Source organism: Salmo salar, unplaced genomic scaffold, assembly GCF_905237065.1.
Source record: "Salmo salar unplaced genomic scaffold, Ssal_v3.1, whole genome shotgun sequence".
Classification (NCBI taxonomy): domain Eukaryota; kingdom Metazoa; phylum Chordata; class Actinopteri; order Salmoniformes; family Salmonidae; genus Salmo; species Salmo salar.
In genome coordinates this window covers 580,821-601,324 of record NW_025550938.1, presented here as the reverse complement: position 1 = coordinate 601,324, position 20,504 = coordinate 580,821, and the positions used below count along the sequence as shown (strand labels likewise).

The following is a 20,504-nucleotide window of genomic DNA, read 5'->3' as shown; positions in this document are numbered from 1 at the left end:
GCCGCAGACGCGTATGACCGCTGACGAGCCGGGCACTCCCGCCACAGGTGCGCTGTTGAGCCACACCCGTGGCAAGCCTTCGGCTCGTCACAATCCTTAGCCTCGTGCTCCCCAGATCCGCAAAATCTGCACTTTCTAGTGCTGCACGAGGCCAGGATGTGTCCATAGGCCATACAGCGCCTGCAGAACGGGGGCTGACGTGCATAAGACAATGTCCCCTTGTCAGCCCCCAGGGAGAACATAGCTGGGGGATGAAGGTACCCACCCAGTCCTTTAGGATCCTCCCTGAGGAGGGCCTGAAAACCTCTCCTCCCGTTCCAAAACCCAAGAGAATCCTTGAGGTGCCTTGCCGACGATACATTGTCCATGTACCGCCCCAAGAAGGCCCTCACCTCCTCATCCTTCACGTATGGGTTATAAATGTTGACAGTTACAACCCGGAAATTGTTTCTTGCCAAACTCTTCACCTCATAATGGCACATCGGCCTCGTATCTCCCACCGCTCTCACCTTTTTAAGGATCTCATCGTGCTTACTTTCCGTGAAAAAAGCTCCTTCCAACGAGTTGCCTTGGAGGCAAAACACGTCCCGTACCGTCAGCTTTAGTATTCCCATCAGGATTGTCCTTCCAAATGGATCAACATCCTTCTCTTTCCATGCAAACCTGATGGTATTCGCCAGTCCGATCCCTGGGACCGACCTATTTGCAGAATTTTGCGTCATCTCCGCAAGGAGAATGACACTCTCGACTCCGCTCCTCTCTTGCTGTCTTCCAGAAAAAAGAAAAAATTATAACAAAAAACACAAAATGGCAGAATTGTGATATTTTTACAAAAATATTCAAAAATACTTTCTATCGCCCTCCTACCTTCGACCTTTTGACTCAGCAGGCTTTGGGGCACCTCGGTACCAAGCTTGATCTGAGCCAAAAGGCCGAGAAGCGATAACCCACAAATTGACCCCTGCACCCGCCGGGCCCCCGGGGGCCTCGGCAGACCTCATCGGTTTGGCAAAAGTTGGCTCCTCCTCACCCAACGCTTCCCTGGTGACAGGCGGGTGTGTTTTTTTTAAAAGTCGCTAATGCGTCGTTAGGTCACTAGCTCTTTAATCCTAGTGCGACTATTTGTTCAATGCCCGGCAAATACACCAGTCATCGTCGGGCTTGAACTCAATTGCCCGAGCGACTACTTTGAGTGGAAAAAATACGCCGGTCGGTCAGCCGGCTTCAAGTCAAACGCCTGAGCAAAAAGTCTCGGCGTCATCTCTGTCAATTTCTCTTGAAACAAGATACCGGGCTCTGCCAGAAGCAAAGCCCTTCCAAAAATACATTGAACTCGTAAGTGTTCCTCTCCACGGAAGTCTTTAGTAAAAGGCGAAAGGCTTGTGCGTAATGAAGAGAAACCAGAGTCGTATGGAAGTCAGAGGTCGGGGCCCGAGACACACACGGTGCACTCTAGGCCGGGTCCCCGCGGGTGGTCCCCGAACCCACTCTTCCAAGTTTTCGAGGGCTGTGGGTAAAAAGTCACAGACAGACAGACAGACAATCCTGGTGAAGTGATTGTATTTTTGGGGGGGGCTCAAAAACACACACACACACACACACAATCCTGGTGAAGTGATTGTATTTTTGGGGGGGGCTCAAAAACACACACACACACAATCCTGGCCAATGTTTTTTTTAAAGTAAAATGGCGGGAAAACGGGGGACCCCCATGAAGGGGGCTTCGCACTTGTTTCAGTTTGGATGATTCTTCTTTTTTCATTCCTTCTCTTCTTCTGCTAGCTGTTTTACATAGCTTGGTGTATTTCTTTTTCCTTGACAATGGGAGAAAAGTGTTGCACCGTTCCCGGAGGTACTGCAATACCGGGTCGATGCGTGGAGCGGACGGAGCAAGCCCCATTTCCGACTCCCTGTTCGAAAAATCCATTTAATATGTAGTCCCCCGATGGGGGACGTATCAGATATTAAACTGATAAGAACAGATTTTTTATTTTTTTTATTTTTTATTTATTTAACCAAACCATTCATTGTAAACACTTTACATTTCCCAAAATACTGGACATTTCAAAACCGGGACATGGAAAAAAACCACATAATCAAGCAAACAGTACATACACTTTGGCCAACCACTGCAACAAGGCCTCTTACTCATAAAGGTACTTCCAGCGTTCCTTAGAGGCATGGAAGCCATATTTGTCCACATCGAAATCAAACCTTTTCCTCAGGTCAGCTCTAACCCTACTTACCACTCCACCCACTCCCCAGTCCACATTGGATTTAACCAAAACCGCCCTTGAATCCCACAGAGCTACCTTCCCCAAGGAAATCAAGAGCCAGATTAAAAAGGATCCCCCTCCCGCTCCTGATCCCCAAACCCCTCCTCAACATAATTGCATCAAAGGATAGAATCCCCAGCATCTGGAAGAAGGAGCCCAAATCCCCCAAACCCTCCTGGCAAAGGAGCACTCCCAAAAAGTGTGACGGAGCGTCTCCTCGCCTTCACACCCTTCCCTTGGGCATATCTTGACCTTTGACAGGCCGTGCCTGTAAAGGACCTCCCTAACTGGCAGACGCCCATGTATACACAACCAATTTAGATCCTTCAACCTGTTAGAGAGACCCTTTTGCTGAATTGCCTGCCATACCACCGGCCCTACCCCATAGACACCGACAGGACCCCGCTTAGCCACCAAGGTCCTGTATAAAGCCCTGTGGTCCATGCAGAGCAGACCCTCCTGGCACTCAGTGTGCCTTCTGCTCCACTTCACCGCATGTTCAAAATGAGCCGGGAGGGATTCCGCCTTAGGTCGAGAGTTGTCCCAGGCTATCAACCTCCGCAGAGGGAAAGATAGCCAAAACAAAGCAAAAGCCTTGTAACCATGGTTACAAGGGTTAACCAGACTTTTACATATTGAAGAAAAGAAAATAGTGTCTAACTTCAGAGGGATGTCAGGAACTCCCCTTCCTCCCTCCTCCACTGATTGCACCATCCAGTCCCTTTTTATATACTCATAGCCCCCCCAAACAAAAGAAAAAATGGTTCGCACTAAATCCTTCCTGTAACGAGGAGGTAAAGGAAAAACATAGGCCAAATAAACCAAGGACGGAAGAATGTCTGCTTTAATGACTAGAACCCGTCCACTCATAGAGAGCCGACGAGCTTTCCAGAGGCCCACCTTGGTGCGCACTTTCGCGATCCTCTGCCCCCAGTTAATTCCCTCACTACCTGTCACTTCAAAATCCACTCCCAGGACCCTCATAGGCCCCGAGCAGAGCGGGAGACCACTGAGGCCTTCCTCTCTCCCTGCCCATGGTCCAAAAAACTTGACTGAGGATTTCCCCAGGTTGACCCTAGCCCCGGATGCCAGTCCGAACTCCCCCAGGACCTCCACCGCCCTGGCGACACTCCCCTCGGATGTCAGAAACAAAGTCATGTCGTCCGCATACTGGGAGATCTTGACCTCTGAAGAGCCCCCACCAGGGGGCCGGAGGCCCCTAATACGTGCATCTGCCCGAATGGCTGCTGCCAGCGGCTCCATGTACAACACAAAGAGCAGTGGAGACAACGGGCAGCCTTGACGTACCCCAGTCTGCTGAGGAACCACCTCTCCTGCATGCCCATTTACCAAAACCCTACTTCCCACTGCAGTGTATAGAATCTCCACCCACCTCATAAACCCAGCCCCAAAACCCATCCTTTCCAACACTGAAAAGAGGAACCCATGGTGCACCTTATCAAAAGCTTTTTCCATGTCTAAGCCCACCAACATGAGGTGCACCCCTCTGTCCTGGGCCCAAGCAATACAGTCCCTCACCAGACTCAGGTTCCATTGTATGGACCTCCCCTCCACCCCACAGGTCTGGTCCTCATGTATGACATGGGGCAGAGCCTTCCTTAGGCGGCCCGCAAGGACACGGGCTACCACCTTATAGTCTGCACACAGTAGCGTAATGGGCCTGTAATTCCCCAGGTTATCCCTTTCCCCTTTCTTGTAAAGCAGCGTCAAAATCCCCTCCCTCATTGAAGACCCCAGGAGCCCTGAATCATATACCGCCTTATCTACCAACAGAAAATCTCTGCCCAAAATCTCCCAAAAGGTAACATAAAACTCCCGGGGAAGCCCATCGCAACCTGGCACTTTGTTGGTTGGTAAACCCCGCAAAGCAGCCTCAACCTCGAAAGGGCGATCGAGATCAGAGGCTTCCTCCGGGGGAACCTTTTCCCTCAAAAACCCCAGAAAGACGTGTTCTTTCGACCCATCTATGTCCTTTTCCCTAAAGGACTCTTGGTAGAAAGATGACGCTGCTTCCACCATCCCCTTTGGGTCCGATACCATTCCCCCCTTTTCTGTTCGCAGCTGAGCAATAACTGCTTTGGCATGGGCAGCTTTTACCTGTTTGAAAAAATATGAACTGCTAGCCTCACCAAACTCGAACTTATCTCGTTGACACCTAAAGAGAAAGTCCCTGGCCTTACCCTGAAAATACAGGCCCAACTTACTTTTTAAAACCTCCATCCTCTCCACATCCCTCCCCTCACCCTTATTCTCGGCTGACACCAAAGCAGTCAGCTCCCCCTGAAGCCGCCGAAAAACCTCCCTGTCTGCTCGGGCCTTAGCGACACAGTGCGAAATAGCCAGGGTGCGCACATTGCGCTTTACGCACTCCCCCCATAGCTCATAATGGGATCTAAAAGCCTCCCTAAAGGAAAGATCCGCCAAAATTTGGGAATTTAATTTCCAAAACCCTCTTCCAAATATTGGCACGTCTACCGAGAACACTACCTGGACTTGGCAATGGTCAGAAAACCAGACCGGAGAAACAGTGACTTGCGATATTGGCACAGATACAGGTAAAAAAATGAAATCTATACGACTACGGGAACCCCTTGAATTTGCCCATGTCATACCCTCCCCTTGGGGTCGCAGACTCTGAAGGAGTCCCTAAAAGAAAAATCTTTAACCACAGAAACCAAATAGGGAAGGCTAAAGTCCCCCGTACCTTCGAAAGAGACATTGAAATCCCCGCCCAAAACCACAGTTCGGTTAGTAACACAAATATCTGGCAGAGCCAAAAAAAAGATCTTTCCTACCTCGAGGCTCTGCAGGTGCATAAATGTTAATAAAACGAAACTTCGCCCCCCTCCAATCTGCATCAACCACTAAAACCCTCCCCTGTATAACAGAAAAGGAACCCACCACACAAAAGTCCCTATCCCCAAACAAAATCCCCACCCCAGAGGAGTGCACCCCCCCATCCCCCATCTGGACTCTCCCTTCGCCCACTCCTTTGAAAAACAGGAACATCCCCCATATCCCTTAAATGAACTTCTTGTAGAAAACAAACCTGGAAGGAGACACAGGAAAGGTACTGAAACACCCCTCCTCTCTTCCCCATATCCCTTAATCCCCTTACATTCACTGTTATTACTGTGAAAAGTGCCATAAGAAATAAACAAGGAAATAAGCAAGATCACCCAGCGTCTCCATACAGTCTGTCAGATAGGAGCCTCCCCCATCCCGCTGTCACTCACCCCTTCCAGGTACCGGTCACTGTTCGGCGTGCCTGGTGCCACGAAAGAGCGTTCAGGGCTGGAAAAGTTCACACAGGCTGATACCTGTCCGCAGACCAACGACTCTTCCCCAGGACTGGAAGTGTGGTCTCCCCCTGACAGTACCTGTGCACAGTCCATTGAGGCCTCCTCGGGATTGGTGTCCATCTCCGTGGTGCCTGTCCCAGGAAGCGCAGGAACCAAGCAGATCCCCTGGACCTGCTCCCTAGACCTCCCCACCGAGGCTTCAGAGGCTGCTAATGCAGGAACCTTCAAGATAACAGAATCCTGTGTCTCGGCCCCCACATCTGACCCTTCATCCCCGGTATCAGGATTCAGCACTGTGAACCGGTTGGAGATGGCCACCAAAGGCCTCCTGTGTTCTTCCATCGCTACCCGACCAGCGACCCTCCTCCTCTTCTTTCTTTTCCCCTTGTACACCTTCCCGGACTCTCCATTGTCTGAAGATGCCGATCCAGTCGACCCGCCCCCCGAAGACGACCTCATCTTCCGCGAGAGGGTTCGGGTAGCCGAGTCGTCTGACATCTCACTCAGTATACTATCCTCCCAGGCTCCCGTCAGCAGTTCCATCTCCTCCACAGTCCCCTTCGGACTGCCCTCCTTTACTTTACTTTCCCCTGGGGCTTTCGCCACCTCCTCTGCTGCCGCTCGGATTTCCTCAAAGACCTCCTCTATTGGCCGGAGGGGAGAGCCCGCAGCACCTTCCTCGGGGCCATCACCGGCTGCCTCCGCATAGGTCCGTTGCCTATTTGGACAGTCTTTAAACAAGTGGCCCTGCTTCCCACAGCCATTGCATACTCGAGCCTCCCTGCAGTTGGCTGCCCCGTGACCTGGTTTCCCGCAGTTTCTGCACTTCAGCAGATTGCACCCCGTGGCCAAATGACCGAAGCTACGGCAGTGCCTGCAAAAACTTGGTTGGCCTGAATAAAAAAGGTACCCCCGGTCCACTCCAATGGAGAAATAGGCTGGTGGGTGCACCAACTTATCTGCTCCTTCCGGATCTCTGTTCAGTGCGACACGGAATTGCCTCCTCCCTGACCAGATCCCATACCCGTCCCTTAGGTACCGCACCCGGGACTCACTTTCCCAAACCGGCCTAGGAACGCCACGATGCTGTCATCCCCCACATAGGGATTGTAGATATGCACGGCAATCACCTTTAGATCCAACCGGCACAAGGGGACAACCTGAAAGTTTGAGAATGGCTCACTGGCTTCCTTCTCTTTGCAGGTGTCCATACACCGCCTGTACAAGGCCTCGCCATTTAGAGACAGGTCGTAGCCCTCCGCCGCCATGTTCCGCTGCAAGCAGAAAACTTGCCCTGGGTCCACCTTTAACCCTTCAATGATCACCGTCCTGATGAACCATTCTCTATTGCCAATTTGCTTGCCCTTGTTCTTCCAAACGAACTGCAACGTATTGCGCAGTCCAGCCCCTCTGGCTGACTGTGGATCCTGCCCTCCGGCCATCGGCTTTGGACTAAGAGTGTTATGGCACCTCGGTACACAACCTGATCTTAGCCAAAAGGCCGAGAAGCGATAACCCACAAATTGACCCCTGCACCCGCCGGGCCCCCGCGGGGGCCTCGGCAGACCTCATCGGTTTGGCAAAAGTTGGCTCCTCCTCACCCAACGCTTCCCTGGTGACAGGCGGGTGTGTTTTTTTTTTAAAAGTCGCTAATGCGTCGTTAGGTCACTAGCTCTTTAATCCTAGTGCGACTATTTGTTCAATGCCCGGCAAATACACCAGTCATCGTCGGGCTTGAACTCAATTGCCCGAGCGACTACTTTGAGTGGAAAAAATACGCAGGTCGGTCAGCCGGCTTCAAGTCAAACGCCTGAGCAAAAAGTCTCGGCATCATCTCTGTCAATTTCTCTTGAAACAAGATACCGGGCTCTGCCAGAAGCAAAGCCCTTCCAAAAATACGTTGAACTCGTAAGTGTTCCTCTCCACGGAAGTCTTTAGTAAAAGGCGAAAGGCTTGTGCGTAATGAAGAGAAACCAGAGTCGTATGGAAGTCAGAGGTCGGGGCCCGAGACACACACGGTGCACTCTAGGCCGGGTCCCCGGGTGGTCCCCGAACCCACTCTTCCAAGTTTTCGAGGGCTGTGGGTAAAAAGTCACAGACAGACAGACAGACAGACAGACAGATAGACAATCCTGGTGAAGTGATTGTATTTTGGGGGGGGGCTCAAAAACACACACACACACACACAATCCTGGTGAAGTGATTGTATTTTTTGGGGGGGCTCAAACACACACACACACACACACACACACACACACACACACACACACACACACACACACACACACAATCCTGGTGAAGTGATTGTATTTTTGGGGGGGGCTCAAAAACACACACACACACACACACACACACACACTCCTGGCCAATGTTTTTTTTATTTTTTTTTACGTAAAATGGCGGGAAAACGGGGACCCCCATGAAGGGGCTTCGCACTTGTTTCAGTTTGGATGATTCTTCTTTTTCATTCCTTCTCTTCTTCTGCTAGCTGTTTTACATAGCTTGGTGTATTTCTTTTTCCTTGACAATGGGAGAAAAGTGTTGCACCGTTCCCGGAGGTACTGCAATACCGGGTCGATGCGTGGAGCGGACGGAGCAAGCCCCATTTCCGACTCCCTGTTCGAAAAATCCATTTAATATGTAGTCCCCCGATGGGGGACGTATCAGATATTAAACTGATAAGAACAGATTTTTTTTATTAGAAAAAATAATTTATTACGTTCAATACCATTCATTCTTTACAAAATCATATATTCCTTCAAACTCAAATAATGGTATTTTAATTTATAAAACAAACCAAAAAACCCCAAAACAAAACTCAGGGGAGCATCATCCCTCCCCGTCATCCTAAACCCTAACTTTCCCTATCTTCCCGTCCCTAATCTAAAATAACCCCAGCCCTAATCCCCCCTTCCATCTCTCCCGGGCAGCATGCTGCCCCCACTTCCTCTCCTCCCTCTTCATCCTCCCTCTCAAATCTGCTTCCACCCTCCTCACTATTCCTTCCACCCCCCAATCTTTCCCTGTCTTAACCATGTTCTGCCTGGCTTCCCACAGCCCCCGCTTAAAGAGGCTCATGAGAAGCCAGAGCAGAAACCTATCCCTATCCGTCCCCCTCGCTCTCCCTACACCTCTCTCTAGCCTAGCCCAAGTCAAAACAAAATCCCCTCTAACCCTTCCTAACAACACCCGTGCCTTTGCCCATACTACTCCGGCAATGGCACAGTCCCAAAAGACATGGCGCACAGTCTCCTCCCTGCCACAAGAAAGCCTTGGGCAGGTGGGGGATCGCGCCAAGCTATGCCGGTACATGGTGGAGCGTACCGGCAAACACCTGTGGAGGCTCAACCAATTCAGGTCCTTGAGCCTGTTGTCTAGACCCCGCGCCTGCACTCCCTCCCAGACCACCGCCGGGATGCCCACTACAGGTGCCGGACTTACTGCCCGTCTGACCTCCTCGTACAGGTGCCTGTGATCTAAACCTACTCGGGCAACTTCAACCTCGGGGTGTGCACGCAGCCACTTGGCCGCATGACCAAAGTGCCACGGCAGCTGTTCCGCCCGAGGACCCGTGTTAGACCACACCATTACGCTTCTCGCCTGATACGAGAAGAACACCCGCAGGAGGTAACCGGACGGGTGCAGTACCAGCTGAGCAAGCTCCGTTAACAGAAAAGAAACAAAAATTGCGTCCAGTTTGAGGGGGAGATGTGGTACCCCCCTACCTCCCTCCCCGATGGGACAGATCATGCGTGCCCTGGCGACCCACTCGTACCTGCCACCCCACATAACTAAAGCCTCACTAGAGGCCTCCTCAGACAAGCCGGCAATGGGTAGATGTACGCCAAATACAATAGAGATGGCAGTACATCCACCTTGAGAACCAGGACCTTGCCTAAAAAGGACAAAGACCTAGCCCTCCACATCGCTAGCTTCCTCTGTACCACTGCGATGCCCATGTTCCAGTTCAGCGTCGCTGAGCCGGAGGTCTCAAAGTGGACCCCGAGAACCCTCAGGGCCCCGTTACAGAGAGATAACCCTCCGGGCACATCCGTCCTACCACTCCATCTTCCGAAAAACTTAACGGAAGACTTCGCGTGGTTAAGAACCGCCCCCGACGCTCGGGTGAAGTCCCCAATGATGGCAAGGGACCTTGTCAGGCACGAGTCCTTGCAAAGCAGCAAGGAGGTGTCGTCGGCGTACTGTGTCAACTTTACACGGAGACCGCCACTTCCAGGAATCAGCAAGCCTTCCACCCCTGTGTCTGCCCTAATGGCAGCCCCCAGAGGCTCCATGTACAGAACGAAGAGGAGTGCCGAGAGCGGGCATCCCTGCCTGACCCCAGACGAGAGGTCAAAAACATCACCTAAGTGACTGTTTACGCTGACTCGGCACCCCGCTCCGACATATAAAGTACGGATCCATCCTATAAACTTTTCCCCAAATCCTAATCTACCTAACACCCTGAATAGAAAGGATCTATTCACGCGATCAAAGGCTTTCGCCTGATCAAGCGCTGCTACCATTAAAGGCAGCCCCCTGTCTTCTACCCAAGCGATGGAGTCCCTGATCAACTGTAGGTTCCACCTAATAGAGCGACCCTCTACCCCGCACGTCTGATCCTCATGGACGACGTAGGGAAGGGCTGTGCGTAACCGGTCCGCTAAGACCTTTGCTAGCAGCTTATAATCTACGCACAGCATGGTCAACGGCCGCCAGTTGCCAAGGTCTGTTACTTCCCCCCTTCTTATAAAGAAGTGACAGCACACCGACAGCCATTGATCCCCCCGGGACCCCCGTCTCAAGGATGGCCTTCAAGACTTCGAGGACCACTGGTCCAAGTATCCCCCAAAACTTGAGGTAAAACTCGGCCGGCAGCCCATCCATCCCAGGCACCTTCCCTTTTCCCATCCTCCTGAGAGCACTCTCAACCTCTTCGAGGGAGATCTGAGCCTCCATCACATTTCTAATGTCCTCCGGCAATCGCCGGGACAAGTGTTCTAAAAACACATTTCCCTGCTCTACATCTATTACCCTCTCTTTAAATAAACCTCGGAAATGATCAGTTGTTACCCTGACCATTTCCTCCGGTTTTCTAACTATGCTACCATCTTCTTTCCTCACCCCATGCATTATCTTCCTACTCTGTCTGGCCCTAACCGACTTAAAGAACATAGAGGAACAAGTCTCATTATGTTCTAAAAAGCCATTATGCGCACGCTCCAGGAAAGCTCGAGCCTTCCGCTCCTGCAGCTCCCTGAGCTGCGCCTTCAGGGCTGTGGATCTCTCCCAGTCAATCGACCCGCCGAGGTTGCCTGCCTCGTTCTCGAGTTCAATCAACCTTTGGATACGATCCGCCTCCCTCCTTTCCTCCCTTTTTTTCCTCTTACAATATCCTATTATAAAGGCCCTAATCCTTACCTTAACTAAATCCCACCACTCTAACACCCCTCGCACATGGACCGGAGGCCTTCAAGCCCCGAAAGAAACCAAAAAGGTGTCGACGAAAGCTTGCTCCTCCAGCACATCCCGATCTAATTTCCAGTACCCCCCTACCGAAGAGGCAGACTGGCGACCCCACCTGCAGGAGCACCCCGTCGTGATCTGAGAAGAACACAGGCAACAGCCGCCCAGACAACTGACCCAAAGACCTAGATAGGAAAATGTAGTCGAGCCTCCGCGCAACCCCCGGGAGTTGCGCCATGTGGGACCAGCCATTGTCGGAGTAGAGTGCAGGCCTCCATCAACCAGACCATGGCAAGCCATTAGCCCGGTGATGGCGCCTGCACTACTATCACCCACTAACCCTAAATCTATATTGAAATCCCCTCCTATCACCAAGTGCCTATTTGTGACACACAGGGGCGCCAGACAGTCCACCATCTCCCTCCTGTCTGCCGCCACCTGTGGCCCATACACCCCAATTAACCTATATCTACCCTCCCTATATGTTACATCTACCCCCAACACCCTCCCCTGCATTATACAAAAAGTGCTTTCTATTTTAACCTCCCTATTCCCACACAAAATCCCTACTCCTGTTGAGTGCACCCCTCCTATACCCCAATATGATTCTCCCTTATCCCACTCCCTCCTAAATCTATTTACGTCCCCTCCATCCCTCAGGTGAACCTCCTGTAAAAAACAGAAATCAAACCCCACACCCTCTAAATAACTAAAAACCGCCCTCCTTTTAACAAAATCCCTTAAACCCCTTACATTTAAACTAAGAAAAGTAACAGAAATATTCATTATAAAATAAAACAAAGAAACCCTCACCCCCAAAACACAAAATTAAAAGAGGAGGCTCACCCGATGCTCCCCTGCTCCATCTCATCCAGCGGGGACGTCCTCTCCTCTCCTGGCGTCGCCCCCTCTTCCTCCATCTCCCCAATCCAGGATGCGGGAATGGTGTTGGGCACCCGAGTGCCCTGCACCCCGGATTGGTCTCCCAACTCCTCCATTTCCCCCTCCCCACTGCTTTCTGGGCAGAAAAAAGGGGCCCTGTATCACTGAAAGGGGGCTGCGACTCCCCCAAGCGGCCTCTCCTGAGCCCCACCTGTGTGATCCAGTTCCCCCCGCAGATCAGAGTCCGGGGGAGCCAATGAGGTTGCTGAGGCATCTCCGGCCTTACTCCCCTTTTCCCCCATTGCTCTCTTGGCCTCCCCCTCCTCCCCCCACCGCTCTCCTTCTTGCCTTCCCTGTAGCTCCCCCTCCTCTTCGCTTTCCTCTTCGGTGTGGGCGTCACAGGGGAGACATCGCCCCCCCTCCCCGCCAGCTTCTCCACCATTCCCCTCATCTCCTCCACCAGGGCACTCGACATGTCACTGTCCCCCCACTCCTTCCCACCTTCCCCCCTCTCCAAATCCCCCTCTGGGCCTTCCTTCTTGTCCTTCTCCACCTCCTCTCCCACTGCTGTCGCCGTCTCCTTCCTCGCCGCTCCCTTGACTCCGTCCTCTTCCTTCCCCTTCTCCCCATCTTCTCTGACCTTCTCTCTCCTCTGCCCCTCTCCTCTCGGGACCGCCGTCTCCTCCCTTGGTGTCTCTCCACTCGGGCCCGCTCCGGTGTCCTGGTCCTCTTTTCCTCCTCTTCCCCCATCCCCTGCTCTCCCTCCAGCTGCAGACGCGTATGACCTGTGACGAGCCGGGCAGTCCCGCCACAGGTGCGCAGACGAGCCACACCCGTGGCACGCCTTGGGCTCGTCACAGTCCCTGGCCTCGTGCTCACCCGATCCGCAGAATCTGCACTTCCTAGTGCTGCACGAGGCCACGGTATGACCGTAGGCCATACAACGCCTGCAGAATGGAGGCTGACGGGCGTAAAATAACGTCCCCCTGTCAGCCCCCAGGGAGAACCGGAGGTGAGGTAACCACCCAAACCCTTAGGGTCCTCCCTGAGCAAAGCCTGGAATCCCCTCCTCCCATTCCAGAAGCCCAGGGAGTCCCTTAGGAGCCTTGCTGTTGATACATTGTCCATATACCTCCCGAGGAAAGACCTCACCTCCTCGTCTTTCACATGCGGGTTGTACAGGTTCACTGTCACCACCCTAAAGTTGCTCCTCGCCAGGCTTGTGACTTCATAGTGGCTCATATCGTCTCCTCCCACTTCTTTCGCCATCTTCATGACCTCGTCATGTCTCCCCTCCGTGTAGAAGGTCACGTCGAAAGCACCCTCCACTGGGTTCCCCTGTAGACAAAAAACGTCCTTCACTGACAGCTTCAGCACTCCCATTAGGACCGTCCTCCCGAAGGTTTCTCTCCCCGATGGCTCCAGCTCCTTATCCCTCCAAGCAAAACGCACTGTATTTGCTAATCCCATCCCTGGGACCGACCTTCTTGATGGATTGAGCGCCATCTCCTCCTGGATAATTGTGCTCTCAAAAAAATACTTGGAAAAATTCAAAACAAAAAACCGTTTCGCCCTCCTACCTCCGACCTTTTGGCTCAGCGGGCTTTGGGGCACCTCGGTACCAAGCTTGATCTGAGCCAAAAGGCCGAGAAGCGATAACCCACAAATTGACCCCTGCACCCGCCGGGCCCCGGGGGCCTCGGCAGACCTCATCGGTTTGGCAAAAGTTGGCTCCTCCTCACCCAACGCTTCCCTGGTGACAGGCGGGTGTGTTTTTTTTTAAAAGTCGCTAATGCGTCGTTAGGTCACTAGCTCTTTAATCCTAGTGCGACTATTTGTTCAATGCCCGGCAAATACACCAGTCATCGTCGGGCTTGAACTCAATTGCCTGAGCGACTACTTTGAGTGGAAAAAATACTCCGGTCGGTCAGCCGGCTTCAAGTCAAACGCCTGAGCAAAAAGTCTCGGCGTCATCTCTGTCAATTTCTCTTGAAACAAGATACCGGGCTCTGCCAGAAGCAAAGCCCTTCCAAAAATACGTTGAACTCGTAAGTGTTCCTCTCCACGGAAGTCTTTAGTAAAAGGCGAAAGGCTTGTGCGTAATGAAGAGAAACCAGAGTCGTATGGAAGTCAGAGGTCGGGGCCCGAGACACACACGGTGCACTCTAGGCCGGGTCCCCGCGGAGGTCCCCGAACCCACTCTTCCAAGTTTTCGAGGGCTGTGGGTAAAAAGTGACAGACAGACAGACAGACAATCCTGGTGAAGTGATTGTATTTTTGGGGGGGGCTCAAAACACACACACACACACACACACACAATCCTGGTGAAGTGATTGTATTTTTTGGGGGGGCTCAAAAACACACACACACACACAATCCTGGCCAATGTTATTTTTTTTAAAGTAAAATGGCGGGAAAACGGGGGACCCCCATGAAGGGGGCTTCGCACTTGTTTCAGTTTGGATGATTCTTCTTTTTTCATTCCTTCTCTTCTTCTGCTAGCTGTTTTACATAGCTTGGTGTATTTCTTTTTCCTTGACAATGGGAGAAAAGTGTTGCACCGTTCCCGGAGGTACTGCAATACCGGGTCGATGCGTGGAGCGGACGGAGCAAGCCCCATTTCCGACTCCCTGTTCGAAAAATCCATTTAATATGTAGTCCCCCGATGGGGGACGTATCAGATATTAAACTGATAAGAACAGATTTTTTTCTTTTGGAAAAGTTTTATTGTCACAGTTCCTTTAAAAACAGCTCATATTTATATTTTTACATCATTTATGCACAAACAAACAGCATGGAGGCATAAAACACAGCATTTGAGTTACATTTGAATTTGTTAAAAAGTACATGTTGTTTGCACCAATAAAAACAACCATTAATGAAAGTACTTTTCGTTGTATAAAACATCAAATCTGTAAAGGCCATTTAAAATGTGTACAAATGATTTAAAAAGGAAAAACATTTTTAAGACAAAAAATGTGTTTAAAAAGTCACTTGTTAAAAAGCTGTTTTCGGTCCTTTGTACAGGGGCGGGGTGAGTCCTTATCAAACTTGCCTCCTCCTGCTCTTCCGAATCAGTCATCGTCCCGCCCAGAGGAGATCCCTCCCCTAGGTGCGTCGCCCTAGGCGCCGCAGCGCTGTCAGGCCATGGCCGCAGGGACCTTGGGTGTTGTGGGGGACCCTTCGCCTGGGGTCGAGGCCCCCTTCCTTCTGTACCACCCCAGGGCCTCTGTGGCTACCATGGCCACTGCCTGGGGGTGGTGCCAACCTGTTTCGCTACCAGCAGGTTGCGGTGAGGACCACAGTGCTGCCTTCAGACACGTGAGGGTGGACCAGAGCTTGGTGAAGGCCTTTGATGGAATGGGCCTTCGGCCCACCCCATCCAGCACGAGCTGGGGCGTTAGGTCCTCCCCTGCTGGCAGACACGAGGAGATCAGGGGGCCTACTTCCTTCCACAGGTCCCTGGCGGCTCTGCACTCCCAGAGCAAGTGCCTCACCGACTCTTCTTGGCCACAGCCTGGTCGGGGGCACGCGGATGTCCTCGCCATGCCCCGGGAGTGCATAATGGCCCTGACCGGGAGGATCTTGTGGGCGACCATCCAGGACAGGTCCCGGTGCTGATTCAGGAGAGCAGGATGGGCCACATTACGCCAAACCGTTGTGGGCTCGCCCGACCGCGCACTGGTTCCCGATCCTGCACAAGAGAGAGACGAGAGCCGTGTTTAGTTAAAACTGTGACTGCTTCTTTTTCCAATTTAAAATTTCTTAACTTCTGGAGCTGGGCGTAGTGTGTGGGGAGCAGGAAAGAGACTGGGGCTCGCAGGTCGACTGGGATCAGCCTCAGAGTCCTGAGGTAAGATCCCAGCCAGAACCGTGCGAGGGCCTGAGTCTTATTGGTGGCCGGGGAGGTGGCAAGAGTAAGGTGTAACGCTGTGTAGCGGCTGCCCAGGAACAAGTAGAGGTCAGGCAAGCCTTTCCCCCCCTTGGACCTGGGCCTCTTGACCACCTCCCTCCTCAGCCCCTCCCACTTGCTCCCCCACAAGAAGTAAAACAGCATCCGCTCCAGGGCTAAAATAGTTCTCCTAGGGGGGATAAAAACAGAACTGATTAATAAAAGCACAGGTAAAATCACTGCTTTAATGATTAAAACCTTGCCCTCAAAAGTCAGCTGTCGTAGTCCCCAAAATCCGTCTTCCTGTCCCCAGGATCCCACTCCAATTACCTCTCCCTCCTCCCTCCTGGTCAAACTTTACCCCAAGTACCCTTATGTCCGTCGTTTTCACAGTCAGTGGTAGTCTGGTCAAGTCTGGGTCTGCCCACGGTCCGAAAAATTGGGCCTCTGTCTTGTCTCTGTTCAGTCTCGCCCCAGACGCTCGTCCGTACCAGTCAGTCCTGTCCAGGGTCCTGTCGACGGATAAAATGTTGCCGTCGTCCATGTAAAATACGCACTTGGCGGTCATCCCCCCACTCCCCGGATCCGTTGGTCCCTTCTCAAGACCTGTGCCAGTGGTTCGATACAGGCCACAAACAGAAGGGGAGATAACGGACAGCCCTGACGGACGCCGCAGTGTACTCCCACTGCTTTTGACAGATGCCCATTTACAAGGATTTTGCTGGTGATGTCCCCGTACAGCAGTCCCACCCAAGCTAAGAACCTGTCCGGGAAACCCATTTTTTGCAGTACCTTGAAGAGGTACTGGTGCGAGACCCGATCAAAGGCTTTTTCAAAATCTAAATTTAGGACTACAAGCCGCATATTTCTGTCCGGGAATGGCACAGGCTTGATCCGGGTGGATCACCTCCCCTAAAACAGAAGACATTCTGAGTGTTAAAACCTTGGTAAAAAGTTTACAATCAAAATTTAAAAGGGTTATCGGTCTCCAGGTCCGTCCTGTCGTTTTTCTTATATAAAAGAGTCACGATCCCCACTCTAAAACTGTCAGGTAGTCTGTCAAGGTGTTCAAAGTCAGTAAAAACAGTCAAAAGTTTGTCGGCTAAAACATCCCAAAAGGTCAGGCCGTCCTCCCCCGGTGACTTACCCCTCTTAAAATGCTTCAGTCCTTGGTCAATTTCTGTCAGGTCGTCTGTGTTGGGTAAGGTCTTGTCAATGTATGTTAAAACGTCCCCCATTGTTTCCTCGCATACATCTTTTACCCCAAACAGTTCCCCATAAAAATCCTCGACTACTTTTCCCATTCCTTCTGTGTCTGTTTTTAAAAACCCATCATTATCCTACCCTAACTAACTATTTTCTTAAAAAAGTACCTTGTGCACTTCTCCCCCTCTTCTAGTTCCCTTTCCTTGCTTCTTAAAATAACCCCTTTGCTTTTTTGTTCTGCTAAAAGTGCCATTTCCTTTTTAACTTGTTTAATTTCGTGGTTAAAATCAAAGCCCTGTTGGCCTAGATTAAAATACCTTTCCAGTCGCTTTTGCAGTCCCACCATGCATCTATCTTTTTCTTTACTTTTCTTCTTTCCTATCTCTCTAAAGAAAGTCCTCGTCCTACCATTTCCCACCATTGTGCTCGTGTGTCAAAGAAGTCCTGTAGCGTCTGCCACTGGCTGAACTGCTCCCTGTACTGGCTAACTACTCTATCATCTTCTAAAAGGGAACAGTTCAATTTCCAGGGCCCTCTTCCCACAGTCACACCCGAAGTTAGTGAAAGGGTGCACGTCAGCATTACGTGATCTGAGAAAAAGGCAGGGGTTATTCTAGCATCAGTTGGGGGGCAGTCCCGGGTAAACAGATAGTCAATGCGAGAGGCTCTGGTGCCGTCACCACTGGTCCAGGTGAAGCCCTCCTCTCTTGGATGCAGGGTTTTAAAACAGTCAGTCAGTTTAAAATCCCTGCACAGCCCTTGCAATAAAACACTTGACCTATCTACCTTAAAATCCTCTCCCGCCCCTCTCCTGTCTGCTCTATTTAAAACACAATTAAAATCCCCACCCACCACTAGAGGATCCCTCCCTAGCATGTGGGACTGCAAATCTTCTAAAAGTGCGCACCGGTCATGTTTGTCGTTAAAATCTCTCCCCATAAAAGTACAATTGGCTAAAAGAGCACCACCACCGTGCTCCCCCTCACCACCACCTGTGGGGTCTTGATTAAAATGGCAACACCGTCGTTTTTATTAAAATTTGAGCCACTCCAAATGGAGGGCCCATGCTGCCACTTGTCCTCCCATTTCCTATAAAAAGGGTAGACCACACTCCTGTAATAAAAACACATCTGAATTAAACCTTTCTAAAAAGGATAAAACCGACTGTGCTCTTCTTTCTGTTTTTATGCTTCTCACATTTATAGTGGTGATGTTAAAAGCCATAAAAGGGGTGAGTAAAAACAGTGCTTAAAAGAAAAGGCATTTAAACAGTTAAAAGGGGGTTACTTTTCTAGTGCTTCCCCTCTCTCCCGCCAGGGTAACGGGGGGATGGCAGGGAGAGGAGGTTAAAACAGGACTTAAAAAGGAGATTGTGTTGGGGGGGAAGGTTCTGGGTTCTTCCTCCCCCTGGAAGCTCTCCCATTCCACCTTGCCCTTTTTCTCGTCACCTTGTTCAGGGTCGGAGAGCTCCTCAGCATTTCTTTTTCGTGGGGGGAGGTGTTCCTCCAGAATCTCCACCCCCTCTCCCATATCTCTTTCCGACACAGTCTCCATACTGTCTGACCCACTTGGGGAGTTCTCACTCAAGATCTCTCCGGGACCGTCTTTCTCGTCCCTTTCTCCTTCAGGGGTCACATTAATCTGGGGCAGGGGGATTGGGGGGGGGGTTTGTCCTCTCCTCCCACTTTTTCCACCACGCACCTTCCGCGCCATCGACTACCACCGGCTCCACCACCACCTCCTCGGCAACTGCCGTTCCCTCCCCTTGGCGCTCCGAAGCCCGGTCCGCGGCCGCCGTCTCCCTCCTTTCGGCCCAGGAGAAGGGGCAGCCGCGGATGAGGTGGGACCGCTCGCCACAGAGGTTGCACGACCTTCCATTCTTGCCCACCTCCCAGCACTTCATACAGACAACCTTTTTACAGGCCTCTGCAAGGTGGTCATGTTCACCACACTTACAGCACAGCTTGGGCTGGTCCTGGTAGTGAACATGGCCTCTATTCTCTCCGAGGACTATGGTGGATGGGATGGCTTTCAACCCACCATAGCCCCCAGGGTCCTCCCTCTGCTGGACAGTAACCCTCCAGGCCCCTGTCCAGATCCCATCGGGATCCTTCACCTGGACCAAGGGCCCCTTCACATTGCAGTACCTGCCCAGCCATACTGCAACGTCTTCCAGCTGTACGGTTTCATTGTACATACGGACAATAACGGTTTTAATGCTATTGTCCGTCAGCTTGGTCACATCAAACATTGCTGTGAGGGACCCCTGGGTGTTCAGGGAGTTGCCCCCAGAACTCCCGCAGGAAGCTGGCGTTAGCAAAGCTGCAGTTTACCTGCGCGGGATGGAAACCGAGCTCTTTCTGGAGGAATTTTCTGGAGAAATCCAATCGGGATAACTCCATTATTTTTCCTCCCTTCTCCTTTAAGAGGAGGCGCACTGCATGGTGCCTCCTCATGCCAACCTGTGCTGCTGACATGATGGAGGCCCAATCCCTTTACAGCCCAACACCAGTGAAAAAGGGGGGAGGGGAAGGGGAAAGGAAGGAAGGGGGGTGGGGGAAGGGAAAGGGTGTTGGGAGTGGGGGTTGGGAAAAAGGGAAGGGGTGAAAGACAACCGAGGAAGCTGGCAGGGCCTACCAGCACCACGGAACACACAACAAACTAGCACAGCACCCAACTAATCTTATTAACCATGGGAAGGAACACTAGGAGGGGAATTTTTGTTTTCCACAAAGGGGGGGACCCAAAAATAAACCACACAAACAAACTAAAGGCTAGAATGCTAGCAGGCCAGGCTAAGCCTACCAGCTGGCAGGCCCACCAGCCAAGAGGCCTCAAAACAAAAACAAACAAGGCACACAAACTAGGGGGTAAGACTAACAAAACAAATTAATTAAGGTAAAAGGGAAGTGAAGGGATGACAACAACAAAAAGACAAACTGACTAACAACACCTACCAAGCATGAGGAACAAAAAGGCTAGCATGCCTCACCAGCAGGCCAGGCCAGGCTAGCCAGCTAGCAGGCCCATCAGCCAAGAGGCCTCACAACAAAAACAAACAACCAAAAGGGCGACGAACTAGGGGGTAAGACTAATGAAACAAAATAATTTAAGGTAAAAGGGGAACAAGGACACACTGACTAACAAACACCTGCCCAAACTTGAGGGACAAGAAGGCTAGCAGGCCAGGCTAAGCTAACCAGCTAGCAGGCTAGCCAGCAAAAGGTCCCTCAGTTGGCAACACAAACAACAAGAAACTGAACAAAAGGCAATTTGGGAGATAAACTAAGGGTGCAAGGTGGATGGGAACAAAGAAAAGACAGTCAAACAATGCCTGCCACGCCTAAGGGGCCAGGCTAAGCTAAAGCTAGCAGACAACACACAACTGAAGACAATGGGAGGAGCTAAGGAGGGGACCATAGGATACACGGGGGAGGAGAGATGCAAAACAGGACAAGC

General features: G+C 51.6%; 4 non-coding genes and 2 pseudogenes across 4 annotated transcripts; all 6 read right to left on the bottom strand.

Moving 5' to 3' along the window:
• Positions 1-1,292: 1,292 nt before the first annotated feature.
• Positions 1,293-1,409, bottom strand: LOC123740415 (U5 spliceosomal RNA). Its single transcript, XR_006768308.1, has one exon. It is a non-coding gene; the product is annotated as a U5 spliceosomal RNA (small nuclear RNA).
• Positions 1,410-1,830: 421 nt separating this feature from the next.
• On the bottom strand, positions 1,831-2,024 carry LOC123740363 (U2 spliceosomal RNA). The gene has a single exon (XR_006768298.1). It is a non-coding gene; the product is annotated as a U2 spliceosomal RNA (small nuclear RNA).
• Positions 2,025-7,464: 5,440 nt separating this feature from the next.
• Positions 7,465-7,581, bottom strand: LOC123740585 (U5 spliceosomal RNA). The gene has a single exon (XR_006768463.1). It is a non-coding gene; the product is annotated as a U5 spliceosomal RNA (small nuclear RNA).
• A 554-nt stretch (positions 7,582-8,135) lies between these two features.
• On the bottom strand, positions 8,136-8,315 carry LOC123740300 (uncharacterized; annotated as a pseudogene).
• Positions 8,316-13,952: 5,637 nt separating this feature from the next.
• Positions 13,953-14,069, bottom strand: LOC123740584 (U5 spliceosomal RNA). The gene has a single exon (XR_006768462.1). It is a non-coding gene; the product is annotated as a U5 spliceosomal RNA (small nuclear RNA).
• Positions 14,070-14,497: 428 nt separating this feature from the next.
• LOC123740353 (uncharacterized) lies at positions 14,498-14,673 on the bottom strand (annotated as a pseudogene).
• Positions 14,674-20,504: the final 5,831 nt, after the last annotated feature.